We start from the raw sequence: 23,086 nt of genomic DNA on the forward strand, positions 1-23,086 counted from the left end.
TGTACATTGAATGTGGTTAACAAAAAGTATTTCTCGTCATTGTTCAAAAACCCAACAGAAGCAACATTTTACAAAGATAATGTTGTTTAAACAATGTGTACAAACAAGTCATGTATTTCTCTTTATGAAAATGTTCTAATGGTTATTTAGTTCATATTGGTCATCATTCATTAGTGAGTGTTACCCATATCCGCTCAAGAGCTATCTGTGTGACTGTATTCAGTACTACCAGCTATGTAGTCATGGCCGAGTGGTTAAGGCGATAGAGTTGAAATCCATTGGGGTTTCCCCGCGCAGGTTCAAATCCTGCTGACTACGTTGACTTTTTCAGTGGTAACGTGTTATTAAAAACTTCACTGCACTTTGCATTTTGTTTGTATCTGCTTGGCAAAGCAATCTTTACTTACTGGAATATGTGGCACACTAAAGAAGAAAACACTCTGAATTCTTCAAACATTTTCCAAGTTATACATTTTAGGGTGCTGCTGGCTGTAAAACATTTAATAAAGAACTCCATTTCAATAAATGCATTGTCTTCTATTGATAAGTATCTCTATGCTGCAACATAGTGCTAAGAGGTCATTTGTGTGCAATACTTTGCACAACATAAAATAGAGGAGAAACGGCTTACCCTTACAGAAATAACTTAAGGTGACAAAGGATAATGAGCACTTTAGTGTGAGAGTGAGGGAATTCTTCCACTTTATAATTACAGATAATATTTGAATTCTTCTTAAGGACTGTGCTAAGTACTGCATGTATTGAGATGTGTACATTCTTTACAGTCTGACAAAACTATATTGTTTAAATATAATGGGAATAATCAATGTTATAGTTCAACTGCTTATCACACTTCAGCACAAATAGCTTTTTGTTATGAAAAAGCATTTGTAATGTTTTATTGTTATCATTCACAAAAGATAAGCAGGGCTTTCTAAACCTGTTGAAGAAATAACCAACTTAGCATGAATTTTACTGAAAAATGGTCATTAATGTACTGTAATAATTGTACTGTAACTTCCTGAAGTTTACAGAAAATTAAGAAATTAATCAAATGTAAACTTTATGGAATCTTTTGTGAAACAGAATGATTCTCATTAAGAACAAATGTACTTTGTACTTTGATATTAAATTCAGAGACAGAACATGTTATATTAAAATCAGATTTATTTTTTGGGGAGGTTCAATATGATCTTATAGGGGTTCTGTATGTTTTTGTCTTGCAGATTAACAATATTGAATACCTAATACTTGGACATGTTTATTTTGTTGATACTTTTGCCATAGTCTGCATATTGATAGTTCCCTCTAGATACCCAAGAGATCAATGTTGGTATCCCTCCACCCTTTGTATGTCAATATTGATCAAAAGCAGAAAAAAACTAGATAAATGCTGCACAGCAAAAACTGAAAACTCTAACTGATACTTGCTGTTACTGGTGCTCCTGATCCAGGGGAGTCCCTGTGAATGACAGACTCCAAAGTCAGCAAAAGAAACGGAGGATTCAGGGCTCTACGGATTTAAAGAATTTATTATATCAAATGCACAACGTTTCAACCATCAAAAGTGGTCTTTCTCAAGTGAGGACCCTCTGTTTAAAATTGATCAAAAGACATGATTTTTTGAGTGAGTTGCAAAGTTCAAATGTGTTGGAATATTTTATTCTATGCTTAAGGCATTTAAAATCTCTTTAATATTAACATCAAGCTTTGTTCCTTCATATTTACTTTAACTGTGTTACTCAAATCTTCAATGTAGTTTTAGCATGTTTTCCTTTAGCTTGCTATGTAATTGGCAAAAAAAGAAGATTCTTTATTCCTCTTCTATGTTGTCATTTATGATTGCCCACTCTGATAAAGCATAAAGCATAAAGCATAAAGCAAGTAAAACTGAAAGAAAAGGTGGTCGTACATGCAAAACTTCTTTCAGCACTCTTGGTTTCTACCACATACAAGATCCACTCGCCTATAGCAATAAGAGAATTTATTCAATTGAAGACTCTGGTGAAATAGCATGGGGTTGTGCTACAGTGAGGATTAACTCTTAAGAGGGATTTATACTTGTTTGGATTTAAAAACAAAACGTAGAAAGCTTTTGTTCCACCACCGCCATTCAGGTGCAAATTGTGTTTGAAAAAATATTTCAGGCTTGATTGAAAGGTGGAATGTGACTTTGCTAGGGTGAATTTTAACTCTTAATGGGGTTTTGTATTGAGTTTAGATTTGTTTATTAATCATTCTCAGGGGGTAGGTGGAGGAAATGTAATAACAACAGATAATGAGAGAGGTGAGAAGTGGTTTACATATGATGAACAAGATACGAATGTGAGAGGTGAATAATTGGGATAAGAAGGGGGGATAGGCTGACCCTTACTTAGTACAGATAGACAGGATGCTCATTAAAGATTGCCTTTTTAGGATATATAAATCTGGAAATATATGTATCCTCTAGACCCAAATAATGAGTAGCATTGGCTCTACTGGTGTATTTTGATTTGAAAAAAGGAAGAATGTGCTTGGACAGCTCTCATTTTTTTATTTTTTTAAATCATACATCATCAATTACCAATATCTTCTTGCCCACATTGAGACACCTATTGAATTTGACTGCTTTACATGCACTCCAATGTAAGCCAAATAGCAAAATGCGGAAATGTTGTTTTTAATGTAAAAGATTATATTTTGCAATTTACATCCATAGGCCTTTTATTTAACATTGTATACATTCAAACAATGCTATTGGTTGATGAAACAAAAAAAGGGTTTGCTTCAGGTGAAGCTTGAACTCACAACCTCGGCATAGTTTAGCATATACTGACATATAAGTACCGTGCGCTAACCGATTACGCCACTGGAGCATGTTCCTGTAATGATCCATGTTCTTCTTGCCCCAATTACCCTCCAACTCTGCTCTTTTAATCTCTGACATCCAAGTTAGATCATTTTCCCATTACTCCTTTTAACACCTTTTCTTTTTTTTCTGCCTCAGATCTGTTTCATACTGTACATTGAATGTGGTTAACAAAAAGTATTTCTCGTCATTGTTCAAAAACCCAATAGAAGCAACATTTTGCAAAGATAATGTTGTTTAAACAATGTGTACAAACAAGTCATGTATTTCTCTTTATGAAAATGTTCTCATGGTTATTTAGTTCATATTGGTCATCGTTCATTAGTGAGCGTTACCCATATCCGCTCAAGAGCTATCTGTGTGACTGTATTCAGTACTACCAGCTATGTAGTCATGGCCGAGTGGTTAAGGCGATGGACTTGAAATCCATTGGGGTTTCCCCGCGCAGGTTCAAATCCTCCAGACTACGTTGACTTTTTCAGTGGTAACGTGTTATTAAAAACTTCACTGCACTTTGCATTTTGTTTGTATCTGCTTGGCAAAGCAATCTTTACTTACTGGAATATGTGGCACACTAAAGAAGAAAACACTCTGAATTCTTCAAACATTTTCCAAGTTATACATTTTAGGGTGCTGCTGGCTGTAAAACATTTAATAAAGAACTCCATTTCAATAAATGCATTGTCTTCTATTGATAAGTATCTCTATGCTGCAACATAGTGCTAAGAGATCATTTGTGTGCAATACTTTGCACAACATAAAATAGAGGAGAAACGGCTTACCCTTACAGAAATAACTTAAGGTGACAAAGGATAATGAGCACTTTAGTGTGAGAGTGAGGGAATTCTTCCACTTTATAATTACAGATAATATTTGAATTCTTCTTAAGGACTGTGCTAAGTACTGCATGTATTGAGATGTGTACATTCTTTACAGTCTGACAAAACTATATTGTTTAAATATAATGGGAATAATCAATGTTATAGTTCAACTGCTTATCACACTTCAGCACAAATAGCTTTTTGTTATGAAAAAGCATTTGTAATGTTTTATTGTTATCATTCACAAAAGATAAGCAGGGCTTTCTAAACCTGTTGAAGAAATAACCAACTTAGCATGAATTTTACTGAAAAATGGTCATTAATGTACTGTAATAATTGTACTGTAACTTCCTGAAGTTTACAGAAAATTAAGAAATTAATCAAATGTAAACTTTATGGAATCTTTTGTGAAACCGAATGATTCTCATTAAGAACAAATGTGCTTTATACTTTGATATTAAATTCAGAGACAGAACATTTTATATTAAAATCAGATTTATTTTTTTGGGGGGTTCAATATGATCTTATAGGGGTCCTGTATGTTTTTGTCTTGCAGATTAACAATATTGAATACCTAATTCGTGGACATGTTTATTTTGTTGATACTTTTGCCATAGTCTGCATATTGTTAGTTCCCTCTAGATACCCAAGAGATCAATGTTGGTATCCCTCCACCCTTTGTATGTCAAAATTGATCAAAAGCAGAAAAAAAACAAGATAAATGCTGCACAGCAAAAACTGAAAACTCTAACTGATACTTGCTGTTACTGGTGCTCCTGATCCAGGGGAGTCCCTGTGAATGACAGACTCCAAAGTCAGCAAAAGAAACGGAGGATTCAGGGCTCTACGGATCTAAAGAATTTATTATATCAAATGCACAACGTTTCAACCATCAAAAAGTGGTCTTTCTCAAGTGAGAACCCTCTGTTTAAAATTGATCAAAAGACATGATTTTTTGAGTGAGTTACAAAGTTCAAATGTGTTGGAATATTTTATTCTATGCTTAAGGCATTTAAAATATCTTTAATATTAACATCAAGCCTTGTTCCATCATATTTACTTTAACTGTGTTACTCAAATCTTCAATGTTGTTTTAGCATGTTTTCCTTTAGCTTGCTATGTAATTGGCAAAAAAAGAAGATTCTTTATTCCTCTTCTATGTTGTCATTTATGATTGCCCACTCTGATAAAGCATAAAGCATAAAGCAAGTAAAACTGAAAGAAAAGGTGGTCGTACATGCAAAACTTCTTTCAGCACTCTTGGTTTCTACCACATACAAGATCCACTCGCCTATAGCAATAAGATAATTTATTAAATTGAAGACTCTGGTGAAATAGCATGGGGTTGTGCTACAGTGAGGATTAACTCTTAAGAGGGATTTATACTTGTTTGGATTTAAAAACAAAACGTAGAAAGCTTTTGTTCCACCACCGCCATTCAGGTGTAAATTGTGTTTGAAAAAATATTTCAGGCTTGATTGAAAGGTAGAATGTGGCTTTGCTAGGGTGAATTTTAACTCTTAATGGGGGTTTGTATTGAGTTTAGATTTGTTTATTAATCATTCTCAGGAGGTAGGTGGAGGAAAGGTAATAACAACAGATTATGAGAGAGGTGAGAAGTGGTTTACATATGTGGAGCAAGATACGAATGTGAGAGGTGAATAGTTGTGTTAAGAATGGGGGATAGGCTGACCCTTACATAGTACAGATTGACAGGATGCTCATTAAAGATTGCCTTTTTAGGATATATAAATCTGGAAATATATGTATCCTCTAGACCCAAGTAATGAGTAGCATTGTTCCACTGGTGTATTTTGGTTTGAAAAAAGGAAGAATGTGCTTGGACAGCTCTCATTTTTTAATTTTTTTAAATCATACATCATCGATTACCAATATCGTCTTGCCCACATTGAGACACCTATTGAATTTGACTGCTTTACATGCGCTCCAATGTAAGCGAAATAGGAAAATGAGGAAACGTTGTTTCTTATGTAAAAGATTACATTTTACAATTTACATCCATAGGCCTTTTATTTAACATTGTATACATTCAAACAATGCTATTGGTTGATGAAACAAAAAAAGGGTTTGCTTCGGGTGAGGCTTGAACTCACAACCTCGGCATAGCTTAGCATATACTGACATATAAGTACCGTGCGCTAACCGATTACGCCACTGGAGCATGTTCCTATAATTATCCATCTTCTTCTTGCCCCAATTGCCCTCCAACTCTGCTCTTTTAATCTCTGACATCCAAGTTAGATCATTTTCCCATTACTCCTTTTAACACCTTTTCTTTTTTTTCTGCCTCAGATCTGTTTCATACTGTACATTGAATGTGGTTAACAAAAAGTATTTCTCGTCATTGTTCAAAAACCCAATAGAAGCAACATTTTACAAAGATAATGTTGTTTAAACAATGTGTACAAACAAGTCATGTATTTCTCTTTATGAAAATGTTCTCATGGTTATTTAGTTCATATTGGTCATCATTCATTGGTGAGTGTTACCCATATCCGCTCAAGAGCTATCTGTGTGACTGTATTCAGTACTACCAGCTATGTAGTCATGGCCGAGTGGTTAAGGCGATGGACTTGAAATCCATTGGGGTTTCCCCGCGCAGGTTCAAATCCTGCTGACTACGTTGACTTTTTCAGTGGTAACGTGTTATTAAAAACTTCACTGCACTTTGCATTTTGTTTGTATCTGCTTGGCAAAGCAATCTTTACTTACTGGAATATGTGGCACACTAAAGAAGAAAACACTCTGAATTCTTCAAACATTTTCCAAGTTATACATTTTAGGGTGCTGCTGGCTGTAAAACATTTAATAAAGAACTCCATTTCAATAAATGCATTGTCTTCTATTGATAAGTATCTCTATGCTGCAACATAGTGCTAAGAGGTCATTTGTGTGCAATACTTTGCACAACATAAAATAGAGGAGAAACGGCTTACCCTTACAGAAATAACTTAAGGTGACAAAGGATAATGAGCACTTTAGTGTGAGAGTGAGGGAATTCTTCCACTTTATAATTACAGATAATATTTGAATTCTTCTTAAGGACTGTGCTAAGTACTGCATGTATTGAGATGTGTACATTCTTTACAGTCTGCCAAAACTATATTGTTTAAATATAATGGGAATAATCAATGTTATAGTTCAACTGCTTATCACACTACCGCACAAATAGCATTTTGTTATGAAAAAGCATTTGTAATGTTTTATTGTTATCATTCACAAAAGATAAGCAGGGCTTTCTAAACCTGTTGAAGAAATAACCAACTTAGCATGAATTTTACTGAAAAGTGGTCATTAATGTACTGTAATAATTGTACTGTAACTTCCTGAAGTTTACAGAAAATTAAGAAATTAATCAAATGTAAACTTTATGGAATCTTTTGTGAAACAGAATGATTCTCATTAAGAACAAATGTACTTTGTACTTTGATATTAAATTCAGAGACAGAACATGTTATATTAAAATCAGATTTATTTTTTGGGGAGGTTCAATATAATCTTACAGGGGTTCTGTATGTTTTTGTCTTGCAGATTAACAATATTGAATACCTAATACTTGGACATGTTTATTTTGTTGATACTTTTGCCATAGTCTGCATATTGATAGTTCCCTCTAGATACCCAAGAGATCAATGTTGGTATCCCTCCACCCTTTGTATGTCAATATTGATCAAAAGCAGAAAAAAACAAGATAAATGCTGCACAGCAAAAACTGAAAACTCTAACTGATACTTGCTGTTACTGGTGCTCCTGATCCAGGGGAGTCCCTGTGAATGACAGACTCCAAAGTCAGCAAAAGAAACGGAGGATTCAGGGCTCTACGGATTTAAAGAATTTATTATATCAAATGCACAACGTTTCAACCATCAAAAAGTGGTCTTTCTCAAGTGAGAACCCTCTGTTTAAAATTGATCAAAAGACATGATTTTTTGAGTGAGTTGCAAAGTTCAAATGTGTTGGAATATTTTATTCTATGCTTAAGGCATTTAAAATATCTTTAATATTAACATCAAGCTTTGTTCCTTCATATTTACTTTAACTGTGTTACTCAAATCTTCAATGTGGATTTAGCATGTTTTCCTTTAGCTTGCTATGTAATTGGCAAAAAAAGAAGATTCTTTATTCCTCTTCTATGTTGTCATTTATGATTGCCCACTCTGATAAAGCATAAAGCATAAAGCAAGTAAAACTGAAAGAAAAGGTGGTCGTACATGCAAAACTTCTTTCAGCACTCTTGGTTTCTACCACATACAAGATCCACTCGCCTATAGCAATAAGAGAATTTATTCAATTGAAGACTCTGGTGAAATAGCATGGGGTTGTGCTACAGTGAGGATTAACTCTTAAGAGGGATTTATACTTGTTTGGATTTAAAAACAAAACGTAGAAAGCTTTTGTTCCACCACCGCCATTCAGGTGCAAATTGTGTTTGAAAAAATATTTCAGGCTTGATTGAAAGGTAGAATGTGACTTTGCTAGGGTGAATTTTAACTCTTAATGGGGTTTTGTATTGAGTTTAGATTTGTTTATTAATCATTCTCAGGGGGTAGGAGGAGGAAATGTAATAACAACAGATTATGAGAGAGGTGAGAAGTGATTTACATATGATGAACAAGATACGAATGTGAGAGGTGAATAATTGGGTTAGGAAGGGGGGATAGGCTGACCCTTACTTAGTACAGATAGACAGGATGCTCATTAAAGATTGCCTTTTTAGGATATATAAATCTGGAAATATATGTATCCTCTAGACCCAAATAATGAGTAGCATTGGCTCCACTGGTGTATTTTGATTTGAAAAAAGGAAGAATGTGCTTGGACAGCTCTCATTTTTTTATTTTTTTAAATCATACATCATCAATTACCAATATCTTCTTGCCCACATTGAGACACCTATTGAATTTGACTGCTTTACATGCGCTCCAATGTAAGCGAAATAGGAAAATGAGGAAACGTTGTTTCTTATGTAAAAGATTACATTTTACAATTTACATCCATAGGCCTTTTATTTAACATTGTATACATTCAAACAATGCTATTGGTTGATGAAACAAAAAAAGGGTTTGCTTCGGGTGAGGCTTGAACTCACAACCTCGGCATAGCTTAGCATATACTGACATATAAGTACCGTGCGCTAACCGATTACGCCACTGGAGCATGTTCCTATAATTATCCATCTTCTTCTTGCCCCAATTGCCCTCCAACTCTGCTCTTTTAATCTCTGACATCCAAGTTAGATCATTTTCCCATTACTCCTTTTAACACCTTTTCTTTTTTTTCTGCCTCAGATCTGTTTCATACTGTACATTGAATGTGGTTAACAAAAAGTATTTCTCGTCATTGTTCAAAAACCCAATAGAAGCAACATTTTACAAAGATAATGTTGTTTAAACAATGTGTACAAACAAGTCATGTATTTCTCTTTATGAAAATGTTCTCATGGTTATTTAGTTCATATTGGTCATCATTCATTGGTGAGTGTTACCCATATCCGCTCAAGAGCTATCTGTGTGACTGTATTCAGTACTACCAGCTATGTAGTCATGGCCGAGTGGTTAAGGCGATGGACTTGAAATCCATTGGGGTTTCCCCGCGCAGGTTCAAATCCTGCTGACTACGTTGACTTTTTCAGTGGTAACGTGTTATTAAAAACTTCACTGCACTTTGCATTTTGTTTGTATCTGCTTGGCAAAGCAATCTTTACTTACTGGAATATGTGGCACACTAAAGAAGAAAACACTCTGAATTCTTCAAACATTTTCCAAGTTATACATTTTAGGGTGCTGCTGGCTGTAAAACATTTAATAAAGAACTCCATTTCAATAAATGCATTGTCTTCTATTGATAAGTATCTCTATGCTGCAACATAGTGCTAAGAGGTCATTTGTGTGCAATACTTTGCACAACATAAAATAGAGGAGAAACGGCTTACCCTTACAGAAATAACTTAAGGTGACAAAGAATAATGAGCACTTTAGTGTGAGAGTGAGGGAATTCTTCCACTTTATAATTACAGATAATATTTGAATTCTTCTTAAGGACTGTGCTAAGTACTGCATGTATTGAGATGTGTACATTCTTTACAGTCTGACAAAACTATATTGTTTAAATATAATGGGAATAATCAATGTTATAGTTCAACTGCTTATCACACTTCAGCCCAAATAGCTTTTTGTTTTAAAAAAGCATTTGTAATGGTTTATTGTTATCATTCACAAAAGATAAGCAGGGCTTTCTAAACCTGTGAAGAAATAAACAACTTAGCTTGAATTTTACTGAAAAATGGTCATTAATGTACTGTAATAATTGTACTGTAACTTCCTGAAGTTTACAGAAAATTAAGAAATTAATCAAATGTAAACTTTATGGAATCTTTTGTGAAACAGAATGATTCTCATTAAGAACAAATGTACTTTGTACTTTGATATTAAATTCAGAGACAGGACATGTTATATTAATATCAGATTTTTTTGGGGGGAGGTTCAATATGATCTTATAGGGGTTCTGTATGTTTTTGTCTTGCAGATTAACAATATTGAATACCTAATACTTGGACATGTTTATTTTGTTGATACTTTTGCCATAGTCTGCATATTGATAGTTCCCTCTAGATACCCAAGAGATAAATGTTGGTATCCCTCCACCCTTTGTATGTCAATATTGATCAAAAGCAGAAAAAAACAAGATAAATGCTGCACAGCAAAAACTGAAAACTCTAACTGATACTTGCTGTTACTGGTGCTCCTGATCCAGGGGAGTCCCTGTGAATGACAGACTTCAAAGTCAGCAAAAGAAACGGAGGATTCAGGGCTCTACGGATTTAAAGAATTTATTATATCAAATGCACAACGTTTCAACCATCAAAAAGTGGTCTTTCTCAAGTGAGAACCCTCTGTTTAAAATTGATCAAAAGACATGATTTTTTGAGTGAGTTGCAAAGTTCAAATGTGTTGGAATATTTTATTCTATGCTTAAGGCATTTAAAATCTCTTTAATATTAACATCAAGCTTTGTTCCTTCATATTTACTTTAACTGTGTTACTCAAATCTTCAATGTGGTTTTAGCATGTTTTCCTTTAGCTTGCTATGTAATTGGCAAAAAAAGAAGATTCTTTATTCCTCTTCTATGTTGTCTTTTATGATTGCCCACTCTGATAAAGCATAAAGCATAAAGCAAGTAAAACTGAAAGAAAAGGTGGTCGTACATGCAAAACTTCTTTCAGCACTCTTGGTTCCTACCACATACAAGATCCACTCGCCTATAGCAATAAGATAATTAATTCAATTGAAGACTCTGGTGAAATAGCATGGGGTTGTGCTACAGTGAGGATTAACTCTTAAGAGGGATTTATACTTGTTTGGATTTAAAAACAAAACGTAGAAAGCTTTTGTTCCACCACCGCCATTCAGGTGTAAATTGTGTTTGAAAAAATATTTCAGGCTTGATTGAAAGGTAGAATGTGGCTTTGCTAGGGTGAATTTTAACTCTTAATGGGGGTTTGTATTGAGTTTAGATTTTTTTATTAATCATTCTCAGGAGGTAGGTGGAGGAAAGGTAATAACAACAGATTATGAGAGAGGTGAGAAGTGGTTTACATATGTGGAGCAAGATACGAATGTGAGAGGTGAATAGTTGGGTTAAGAAGGGGGGATAGGCTGACCCTTACATAGTACAGAGTGACAGGATGCTCATTAAAGATTGCCTTTTTAGGATATATAAATCTGGAAATATATGTATCCTCTAGACCCAAGTAATGAGTAGCATTGTTCCACTGGTGTATTTTGGTTTGAAAAAAGGAAGAATGTGCTTGGACAGCTCTCATTTTTTAATTTTTTTAAATCATACATCATCAATTACCAATATCGTCTTGCCCACATTGAGACACCTATTGAATTTGACTGCTTTACATGCGCTCCAATGTAAGCGAAATAGGAAAATGAGGAAACGTTGTTTCTTATGTAAAAGATTACATTTTACAATTTACATCCATAGGCCTTTTATTTAACATTGTATACATTCAAACAATGCTATTGGTTGATGAAACAAAAAAAGGGTTTGCTTCGGGTGAGGCTTGAACTCACAACCTCGGCATAGCTTAGCATATACTGACATATAAGTACCGTGCGCTAACCGATTACGCCACTGGAGCATGTTCCTATAATTATCCATCTTCTTCTTGCCCCAATTGCCCTCCAACTCTGCTCTTTTAATCTCTGACATCCAAGTTAGATCATTTTCCCATTACTCCTTTTAACACCTTTTCTTTTTTTTCTGCCTCAGATCTGTTTCATACTGTACATTGAATGTGGTTAACAAAAAGTATTTCTCGTCATTGTTCAAAAACCCAATAGAAGCAACATTTTACAAAGATAATGTTGTTTAAACAATGTGTACAAACAAGTCATGTATTTCTCTTTATGAAAATGTTCTCATGGTTATTTAGTTCATATTGGTCATCATTCATTGGTGAGTGTTACCCATATCCGCTCAAGAGCTATCTGTGTGACTGTATTCAGTACTACCAGCTATGTAGTCATGGCCGAGTGGTTAAGGCGATGGACTTGAAATCCATTGGGGTTTCCCCGCGCAGGTTCAAATCCTGCTGACTACGTTGACTTTTTCAGTGGTAACGTGTTATTAAAAACTTCACTGCACTTTGCATTTTGTTTGTATCTGCTTGGCAAAGCAATCTTTACTTACTGGAATATGTGGCACACTAAAGAAGAAAACACTCTGAATTCTTCAAACATTTTCCAAGTTATACATTTTAGGGTGCTGCTGGCTGTAAAACATTTAATAAAGAACTCCATTTCAATAAATGCATTGTCTTCTATTGATAAGTATCTCTATGCTGCAACATAGTGCTAAGAGGTCATTTGTGTGCAATACTTTGCACAACATAAAATAGAGGAGAAACGGCTTACCCTTACAGAAATAACTTAAGGTGACAAAGGATAATGAGCACTTTAGTGTGAGAGTGAGGGAATTCTTCCACTTTATAATTACAGATAATATTTGAATTCTTCTTAAGGACTGTGCTAAGTACTGCATGTATTGAGATGTGTACATTCTTTACAGTCTGCCAAAACTATATTGTTTAAATATAATGGGAATAATCAATGTTATAGTTCAACTGCTTATCACACTACAGCACAAATAGCATTTTGTTATGAAAAAGCATTTGTAATGTTTTATTGTTATCATTCACAAAAGATAAGCAGGGCTTTCTAAACCTGTTGAAGAAATAACCAACTTAGCATGAATTTTACTGAAAAGTGGTCATTAATGTACTGTAATAATTGTACTGTAACTTCCTGAAGTTTACAGAAAATTAAGAAATTAATCAAATGTAAACTTTATGGAATCTTTTGTGAAACAGAATGATTCTCATTAAGAACAAATGTACTTTGTACTTTGATATTAAATTCAGAGACAGAACATGTTATATTAAAATCAGATTTATTTTTTGGGGAGGTTCAATATAATCTTACAGGGGTTCTGTATGTTTTTGTCTTGCAGATTAACAATATTGAATACCTAATACTTGGACATGTTTATTTTGTTGATACTTTTGCCATAGTCTGCATATTGATAGTTCCCTCTAGATACCCAAGAGATCAATGTTGGTATCCCTCCACCCTTTGTATGTCAATATTGATCAAAAGCAGAAAAAAACAAGATAAATGCTGCACAGCAAAAACTGAAAACTCTAACTGATACTTGCTGTTACTGGTGCTCCTGATCCAGGGGAGTCCCTGTGAATGACAGACTCCAAAGTCAGCAAAAGAAACGGAGGATTCAGGGCTCTACGGATTTAAAGAATTTATTATATCAAATGCACAACGTTTCAACCATCAAAAAGTGGTCTTTCTCAAGTGAGAACCCTCTGTTTAAAATTGATCAAAAGACATGATTTTTTGAGTGAGTTGCAAAGTTCAAATGTGTTGGAATATTTTATTCTATGCTTAAGGCATTTAAAATATCTTTAATATTAACATCAAGCTTTGTTCCTTCATATTTACTTTAACTGTGTTACTCAAATCTTCAATGTGGATTTAGCATGTTTTCCTTTAGCTTGCTATGTAATTGGCAAAAAAAGAAGATTCTTTATTCCTCTTCTATGTTGTCATTTATGATTGCCCACTCTGATAAAGCATAAAGCATAAAGCAAGTAAAACTGAAAGAAAAGGTGGTCGTACATGCAAAACTTCTTTCAGCACTCTTGGTTTCTACCACATACAAGATCCACTCGCCTATAGCAATAAGAGAATTTATTCAATTGAAGACTCTGGTGAAATAGCATGGGGTTGTGCTACAGTGAGGATTAACTCTTAAGAGGGATTTATACTTGTTTGGATTTAAAAACAAAACGTAGAAAGCTTTTGTTCCACCACCGCCATTCAGGTGCAAATTGTGTTTGAAAAAATATTTCAGGCTTGATTGAAAGGTAGAATGTGACTTTGCTAGGGTGAATTTTAACTCTTAATGGGGTTTTGTATTGAGTTTAGATTTGTTTATTAATCATTCTCAGGGGGTAGGAGGAGGAAATGTAATAACAACAGATTATGAGAGAGGTGAGAAGTGATTTACATATGATGAACAAGATACGAATGTGAGAGGTGAATAATTGGGTTAGGAAGGGGGGATAGGCTGACCCTTACTTAGTACAGATAGACAGGATGCTCATTAAAGATTGCCTTTTTAGGATATATAAATCTGGAAATATATGTATCCTCTAGACCCAAATAATGAGTAGCATTGGCTCCACTGGTGTATTTTGATTTGAAAAAAGGAAGAATGTGCTTGGACAGCTCTCATTTTTTTATTTTTTTAAATCATACATCATCAATTACCAATATCTTCTTGCCCACATTGAGACACCTATTGAATTTGACTGCTTTACATGCGCTCCAATGTAAGCGAAATAGGAAAATGAGGAAACGTTGTTTCTTATGTAAAAGATTACATTTTACAATTTACATCCATAGGCCTTTTATTTAACATTGTATACATTCAAACAATGCTATTGGTTGATGAAACAAAAAAAGGGTTTGCTTCGGGTGAGGCTTGAACTCACAACCTCGGCATAGCTTAGCATATACTGACATATAAGTACCGTGCGCTAACCGATTACGCCACTGGAGCATGTTCCTATAATTATCCATCTTCTTCTTGCCCCAATTGCCCTCCAACTCTGCTCTTTTAATCTCTGACATCCAAGTTAGATCATTTTCCCATTACTCCTTTTAACACCTTTTCTTTTTTTTCTGCCTCAGATCTGTTTCATACTGTACATTGAATGTGGTTAACAAAAAGTATTTCTCGTCATTGTTCAAAAACCCAATAGAAGCAACATTTTACAAAGATAATGTTGTTTAAACAATGTGTACAAACAAGTCATGTATTTCTCTTTATGAAAATGTTCTCATGGTTATTTAGTTCATATTGGTCATCATTCATTGGTGAGTGTTACCCATATCCGCTCAAGAGCTATCTGTGTGACTGTATTCAGTACTACCAGCTATGTAGTCATGGCCGAGTGGTTAAGGCGATGGACTTGAAATCCATTGGGGTTTCCCCGCGCAGGTTCAAATCCTGCTGACTACGTTGACTTTTTCAGTGGTAACGTGTTATTAAAAACTTCACTGCACTTTGCATTTTGTTTGTATCTGCTTGGCAAAGCAATCTTTACTTACTGGAATATGTGGCACACTAAAGAAGAAAACACTCTGAATTCTTCAAACATTTTCCAAGTTATACATTTTAGGGTGCTGCTGGCAGTAAAACATTTAATAAAGAACTCCATTTCAATAAATGCATTGTCTTCTATTGATAAGTATCTCTATGCTGCAACATAGTGCTAAGAGGTCATTTGTGTGCAATACTTTGCACAACATAAAATAGAGGAGAAACGGCTTACCCTTACAGAAATAACTTAAGGTGACAAAGGATAATGAGCACTTTAGTGTGAGAGTGAGGGAATTCTTCCACTTTATAATTACAGATAATATTTGAATTCTTCTTAAGGACTGTGCTAAGTACTGCATGTATTGAGATGTGTACATTCTTTACAGTCTGCCAAAACTATATTGTTTAAATATAATGGGAATAATCAATGTTATAGTTCAACTGCTTATCACACTACAGCACAAATAGCATTTTGTTATGAAAAAGCATTTGTAATGTTTTATTGTTATCATTCACAAAAGATAAGCAGGGCTTTCTAAACCTGTTGAAGAAATAACCAACTTAGCATGAATTTTACTGAAAAGTGGTCATTAATGTACTGTAATAATTGTACTGTAACTTCCTGAAGTTTACAGAAAATTAAGAAATTAATCAAATGTAAACTTTATGGAATCTTTTGTGAAACAGAATGATTCTCATTAAGAACAAATGTACTTTGTACTTTGATATTAAATTCACAGACAGAACATGTTATATTAAAATCAGATTTATTTTTTGGGGAGGTTCAATATAATCTTACAGGGGTTCTGTATGTTTTTGTCTTGCAGATTAACAATATTGAATACCTAATACTTGGACATGTTTATTTTGTTGATACTTTTGCCATAGTCTGCATATTGATAGTTCCCTCTAGATACCCAAGAGATCAATGTTGGTATCCCTCCACCCTTTGTATGTCAATATTGATCAAAAGCAGAAAAAAACAAGATAAATGCTGCACAGCAAAAACTGAAAACTCTAACTGATACTTGCTGTTACTGGTGCTCCTGATCCAGGGGAGTCCCTGTGAATGACAGACTCCAAAGTCAGCAAAAGAAACGGAGGATTCAGGGCTCTACGGATTTAAAGAATTTATTATATCAAATGCACAACGTTTCAACCATCAAAAAGTGGTCTTTCTCAAGTGAGAACCCTCTGTTTAAAATTGATCAAAAGACATGATTTTTTGAGTGAGTTGCAAAGTTCAAATGTGTTGGAATATTTTATTCTATGCTTAAGGCATTTAAAATATCTTTAATATTAACATCAAGCTTTGTTCCTTCATATTTACTTTAACTGTGTTACTCAAATCTTCAATGTGGATTTAGCATGTTTTCCTTTAGCTTGCTATGTAATTGGCAAAAAAAGAAGATTCTTTATTCCTCTTCTATGTTGTCATTTATGATTGCCCACTCTGATAAAGCATAAAGCATAAAGCAAGTAAAACTGAAAGAAAAGGTGGTCGTACATGCAAAACTTCTTTCAGCACTCTTGGTTTCTACCACATACAAGATCCACTCGCCTATAGCAATAAGAGAATTTATTCAATTGAAGACTCTGGTGAAATAGCATGGGGTTGTGCTACAGTGAGGATTAACTCTTAAGAGGGATTTATACTTGTTTGGATTTAAAAACAAAACGTAGAAAGCTTTTGTTCCACCACCGCCATTCAGGTGCAAATTGTGTTTGAAAAAATATTTCAGGCTTGATTGAAAGGTAGAATGTGACTTTGCTAGGGTGAATTTTAACTCTTAATGGGGTTTTGTATTGAGTTTAGATTTGTTTATTAATCATTCTCAGGGGGTAGGAGGAGGAAATGTAATAACAACAGATTATGAGAGAGGTGAGAAGTGATTTACATATGATGAACAAGATACGAATGTGAGAGGTGAATAATTGGGTTAGGAAGGGGGGATAGGCTGACCCTTACTTAGTACAGATAGACAGGATGCTCATTAAAGATTGCCTTTTTAGGATATATAAATCTGGAAATATATGTATCCTCTAGACCCAAATAATGAGTAGCATTGGCTCCACTGGTGTATTTTGATTTGAAAAAAGGAAGAATGTGCTTGGACAGCTCTCATTTTTTTATTTTTTTAAATCATACATCATCAATTACCAATATCTTCTTGCCCACATTGAGACACCTATTGAATTTGACTGCTTTACATGCGCTCCAATGTAAGCGAAATAGGAAAATGAGGAAACGTTGTTTCTTATGTAAAAGATTACATTTTACAATTTACATCCATAGGCCTTTTATTTAACATTGTATACATTCAAACAATGCTATTGGTTGATGAAACAAAAAAAGGGTTTGCTTCGGGTGAGGCTTGAACTCACAACCTCGGCATAGCTTAGCATATACTGACATATAAGTACCGTGCGCTAACCGATTACACCACTGGAGCATGTTCCTATAATTATCCATCTTCTTCTTGCCCCAATTGCCCTCCAACTCTGCTCTTTTAATCTCTGACATCCAAGTTAGATCATTTTCCCATTACTCCTTTTAACACCTTTTCTTTTTTTTCTGCCTCAGATCTGTTTCATACTGTACATTGAATGTGGTTAACAAAAAGTATTTCTCGTCATTGTTCAAAAACCCAATAGAAGCAACATTTTACAAAGATAATGTTGTTTAAACAATGTGTACAAACAAGTCATGTATTTCTCTTTATGAAAATGTTCTCATGGTTATTTAGTTCATATTGGTCATCATTCATTGGTGAGTGTTACCCATATCCGCTCAAGAGCTATCTGAGTGACTGTATTCAGTACTACCAGCTATGTAGTCATGGCCGAGTGGTTAAGGCGATGGACTTGAAATCCATTGGGGTTTCCCCGCGCAGGTTCAAATCCTGCTGACTACGTTGACTTTTTCAGTGGTAACGTGTTATTAAAAACTTCACTGCACTTTGCATTTTGTTTGTATCTGCTTGGCAAAGCAATCTTTACTTACTGGAATATGTGGCACACTAAAGAAGAAAACACTCTGAATTCTTCAAACATTTTCCAAGTTATACATTTTAGGGTGCTGCTGGCTGTAAAACATTTAATAAAGAACTCCATTTCAATAAATGCATTGTCTTCTATTGATAAGTATCTCTATGCTGCAACATAGTGCTAAGAGGTCATTTGTGTGCAATACTTTGCACAACATAAAATAGAGGAGAAACGGCTTACCCTTACAGAAATAACTTAAGGTGACAAAGAATAATGAGCACTTTAGTGTGAGAGTGAGGGAATTCTTCCACTTTATAATTACAGATAATATTTGAATTCTTCTTAAGGACTGTGCTAAGTACTGCATGTATTGAGATGTGTACATTCTTTACAGTCTGACAAAACTATATTGTTTAAATATAATGGGAATAATCAATGTTATAGTTCAACTGCTTATCACACTTCAGCCCAAATAGCTTTTTGTTTTAAAAAAGCATTTGTAATGGTTTATTGTTATCATTCACAAAAGATAAGCAGGGCTTTCTAAACCTGTGAAGAAATAAACAACTTAGCTTGAATTTTACTGAAAAATGGTCATTAATGTACTGTAATAATTGTACTGTAACTTCCTGAAGTTTACAGAAAATTAAGAAATTAATCAAATGTAAACTTTATGGAATCTTTTGTGAAACAGAATGATTCTCATTAAGAACAAATGTACTTTGTACTTTGATATTAAATTCAGAGACAGGACATGTTATATTAATATCAGATTTTTTTGGGGGGAGGTTCAATATGATCTTATAGGGGTTCTGTATGTTTTTGTCTTGCAGATTAACAATATTGAATACCTAATACTTGGACATGTTTATTTTGTTGATACTTTTGCCATAGTCTGCATATTGATAGTTCCCTCTAGATACCCAAGAGATAAATGTTGGTATCCCTCCACCCTTTGTATGTCAATATTGATCAAAAGCAGAAAAAAACAAGATAAATGCTGCACAGCAAAAACTGAAAACTCTAACTGATACTTGCTGTTACTGGTGCTCCTGATCCAGGGGAGTCCCTGTGAATGACAGACTTCAAAGTCAGCAAAAGAAACGGAGGATTCAGGGCTCTACGGATTTAAAGAATTTATTATATCAAATGCACAACGTTTCAACCATCAAAAAGTGGTCTTTCTCAAGTGAGAACCCTCTGTTTAAAATTGATCAAAAGACATGATTTTTTGAGTGAGTTGCAAAGTTCAAATGTGTTGGAATATTTTATTCTATGCTTAAGGCATTTAAAATCTCTTTAATATTAACATCAAGCTTTGTTCCTTCATATTTACTTTAACTGTGTTACTCAAATCTTCAATGTGGTTTTAGCATGTTTTCCTTTAGCTTGCTATGTAATTGGCAAAAAAAGAAGATTCTTTATTCCTCTTCTATGTTGTCTTTTATGATTGCCCACTCTGATAAAGCATAAAGCATAAAGCAAGTAAAACTGAAAGAAAAGGTGGTCGTACATGCAAAACTTCTTTCAGCACTCTTGGTTTCTACCACATACAAGATCCACTCGCCTATAGCAATAAGATAATTAATTCAATTGAAGACTCTGGTGAAATAGCATGGGGTTGTGCTACAGTGAGGATTAACTCTTAAGAGGGATTTATACTTGTTTGGATTTAAAAACAAAACGTAGAAAGCTTTTGTTCCACCACCGCCATTCAGGTGTAAATTGTGTTTGAAAAAATATTTCAGGCTTGATTGAAAGGTAGAATGTGGCTTTGCTAGGGAGAATTTTAACTCTTAATGGGGGTTTGTATTGAGTTTAGATTTTTTTATTAATCATTCTCAGGAGGTAGGTGGAGGAAAGGTAATAACAACAGATTATGAGAGAGGTGAGAAGTGGTTTACATATGTGGAGCAAGATACGAATGTGAGAGGTGAATAGTTGGGTTAAGAAGGGGGGATAGGCTGACCCTTACATAGTACAGAGTGACAGGATGCTCATTAAAGATTGCCTTTTTAGGATATATAAATCTGGAAATATATGTATCCTCTAGACCCAAGTAATGAGTAGCATTGTTCCACTGGTGTATTTTGGTTTGAAAAAAGGAAGAATGTGCTTGGACAGCTCTCATTTTTTAATTTTTTTAAATCATACATCATCAATTACCAATATCGTCTTGCCCACATTGAGACACCTATTGAATTTGACTGCTTTACATGCGCTCCAATGTAAGCGAAATAGGAAAATGAGGAAACGTTGTTTCTTATGTAAAAGATTACATTTTACAATTTACATCCATAGGCCTTTTATTTAACATTGTATACATTCAAACAATGCTATTGGTTGATGAAACAAAAAAAGGGTTTGCTTCGGGTGAGGCTTGAACTCACAACCTCGGCATAGCTTAGCATATACTGACATATAAGTACCGTGCGCTAACCGATTACGCCACTGGAGCATGTTCCTATAATTATCCATCTTCTTCTTGCCCCAATTGCCCTCCAACTCTGCTCTTTTAATCTCTGACATCCAAGTTAGATCATTTTCCCATTACTCCTTTTAACACCTTTTCTTTTTTTTCTGCCTCAGATCTGTTTCATACTGTACATTGAATGTGGTTAACAAAAAGTATTTCTCGTCATTGTTCAAAAACCCAATAGAAGCAACATTTTACAAAGATAATGTTGTTTAAACAATGTGTACAAACAAGTCATGTATTTCTCTTTATGAAAATGTTCTCATGGTTATTTAGTTCATATTGGTCATCATTCATTGGTGAGTGTTACCCATATCCGCTCAAGAGCTATCTGTGTGACTGTATTCAGTACTACCAGCTATGTAGTCATGGCCGAGTGGTTAAGGCGATGGACTTGAAATCCATTGGGGTTTCCCCGCGCAGGTTCAAATCCTGCTGACTACGTTGACTTTTTCAGTGGTAACGTGTTATTAAAAACTTCACTGCACTTTGCATTTTGTTTGTATCTGCTTGGCAAAGCAATCTTTACTTACTGGAATATGTGGCACACTAAAGAAGAAAACACTCTGAATTCTTCAAACATTTTCCAAGTTATACATTTTAGGGTGCTGCTGGCTGTAAAACATTTAATAAAGAACTCCATTTCAATAAATGCATTGTCTTCTATTGATAAGTATCTCTATGCTGCAACATAGTGCTAAGAGGTCATTTGTGTGCAATACTTTGCACAACATAAAATAGAGGAGAAACGGCTTACCCTTACAGAAATAACTTAAGGTGACAAAGGATAATGAGCACTTTAGTGTGAGAGTGAGGGAATTCTTCCACTTTATAATTACAGATAATATTTGAATTCTTCTTAAGGACTGTGCTAAGTACTGCATGTATTGAGATGTGTACATTCTTTACAGTCTGACAAAACTATATTGTTTAAATATAATGGGAATAATCAATGTTATAGTTCAACTGCTTATCACACTTCAGCCCAAATAGCTTTTTGTTTTAAAAAAGCATTTGTAATGGTTTATTGTTATCATTCACAAAAGATAAGCAGGGCTTTCTAAACCTGTGAAGAAATAAACAACTTAGCTTGAATTTTACTGAAAAATGGTCATTAATGTACTGTAATAATTGTACTGTAACTTCCTGAAGTTTACAGAAAATTAAGAAATTAATCAAATGTAAACTTTATGGAATCTTTTGTGAAACAGAATGATTCTCATTAAGAACAAATGTACTTTGTACTTTGATATTAAATTCAGAGACAGAACATGTTATATTAAAATCAGATTTTTTTGGGGGGAGGTTCAATATGATCTTATAGGGGTTCTGTATGTTTTTGTCTTGCAGATTAACAATATTGAATACCTAATACTTGGACATGTTTATTTTGTTGATACTTTTGCCATAGTCTGCATATTGATTGTTCCCTCTAGATACCCAAGAGATCAATGTTGGTATCCCTCCACCCTTTGTATGTCAATATTGATCAAAAGCAGAAAAAAAACAAGATAAATGCTGCACAGCAAAAACTGAAAACTCTAACTGATACTTGCTGTTACTAGTGCTCCTGATCCAGGGGAGTCCCTGTGAATGACAGACTCCAAAGTCAGCAAAAGAAACGGAGGATTCAGGGCTCTACGGATTTAAAGAATTTATTATATCAAATGCACAACGTTTCAACCATCAAAAAGTGGTCTTTCTCAAGTGAGGACCCTCTGTTTAAAATTGATCAAAAGACATGATTTTTTGAGTGAGTTGCAAAGTTCAAATGTGTTGGAATATTTTATTCTATGCTTAAGGCATTTAAAATATCTTTAATATTAACATCAAGCTTTGTTCCTTCATATTTACTTTAACTGTGTTACTCAAATCTTCAATGTGGTTTTAGCATGTTTTCCTTTAGCTTGCTATGTAATTGGCAAAAAAAGAAGATTCTTTATTCCTCTTCTATGTTGTCATTTATGATTGCCCACTCTGATAAAGCATAAAGCATAAAGCAAGTAAAACTGAAAGAAAAGGTGGTCGTACATGCAAAACTTCTTTCAGCACTCTTGGTTTCTACCACATACAAGATCCACTCGCCTATAGCAATAAGAGAATTTATTCAATTGAAGACTCTGGTGAAATAGCATGGGGTTGTGCTACAGTGAGGATTAACTCTTAAGAGGGATTTATACTTGTTTGGATTTAAAAACAAAACGTGGAAAGCTTTTGTTCCACCACCGCCATTCAGGTGC

General features: G+C 34.4%; 8 non-coding genes across 8 annotated transcripts; all 8 read left to right on the plus strand.

Moving 5' to 3' along the window:
• The first annotated feature begins 236 nt into the window (after nucleotides 1–236).
• Nucleotides 237–318, plus strand: TRNAS-UGA (transfer RNA serine (anticodon UGA)). The gene has a single exon. It is a non-coding gene; the product is annotated as a tRNA-Ser (tRNA).
• A 2,920-nt stretch (nucleotides 319–3,238) lies between these two features.
• On the plus strand, nucleotides 3,239–3,320 carry TRNAS-UGA (transfer RNA serine (anticodon UGA)). The gene has a single exon. It is a non-coding gene; the product is annotated as a tRNA-Ser (tRNA).
• Nucleotides 3,321–6,234: 2,914 nt separating this feature from the next.
• On the plus strand, nucleotides 6,235–6,316 carry TRNAS-UGA (transfer RNA serine (anticodon UGA)). Its single transcript has one exon. It is a non-coding gene; the product is annotated as a tRNA-Ser (tRNA).
• A 2,914-nt stretch (nucleotides 6,317–9,230) lies between these two features.
• On the plus strand, nucleotides 9,231–9,312 carry TRNAS-UGA (transfer RNA serine (anticodon UGA)). The gene has a single exon. It is a non-coding gene; the product is annotated as a tRNA-Ser (tRNA).
• Nucleotides 9,313–12,223: 2,911 nt separating this feature from the next.
• Nucleotides 12,224–12,305, plus strand: TRNAS-UGA (transfer RNA serine (anticodon UGA)). Its single transcript has one exon. It is a non-coding gene; the product is annotated as a tRNA-Ser (tRNA).
• A 2,914-nt stretch (nucleotides 12,306–15,219) lies between these two features.
• Nucleotides 15,220–15,301, plus strand: TRNAS-UGA (transfer RNA serine (anticodon UGA)). The gene has a single exon. It is a non-coding gene; the product is annotated as a tRNA-Ser (tRNA).
• A 2,914-nt stretch (nucleotides 15,302–18,215) lies between these two features.
• On the plus strand, nucleotides 18,216–18,297 carry TRNAS-UGA (transfer RNA serine (anticodon UGA)). Its single transcript has one exon. It is a non-coding gene; the product is annotated as a tRNA-Ser (tRNA).
• A 2,911-nt stretch (nucleotides 18,298–21,208) lies between these two features.
• On the plus strand, nucleotides 21,209–21,290 carry TRNAS-UGA (transfer RNA serine (anticodon UGA)). The gene has a single exon. It is a non-coding gene; the product is annotated as a tRNA-Ser (tRNA).
• The last annotated feature ends 1,796 nt before the right edge of the window (nucleotides 21,291–23,086 follow it).

This window comes from Ascaphus truei, assembly GCF_040206685.1.
Source record: "Ascaphus truei isolate aAscTru1 chromosome 12 unlocalized genomic scaffold, aAscTru1.hap1 SUPER_12_unloc_6, whole genome shotgun sequence".
NCBI lineage: Eukaryota > Metazoa > Chordata > Amphibia > Anura > Ascaphidae > Ascaphus > Ascaphus truei.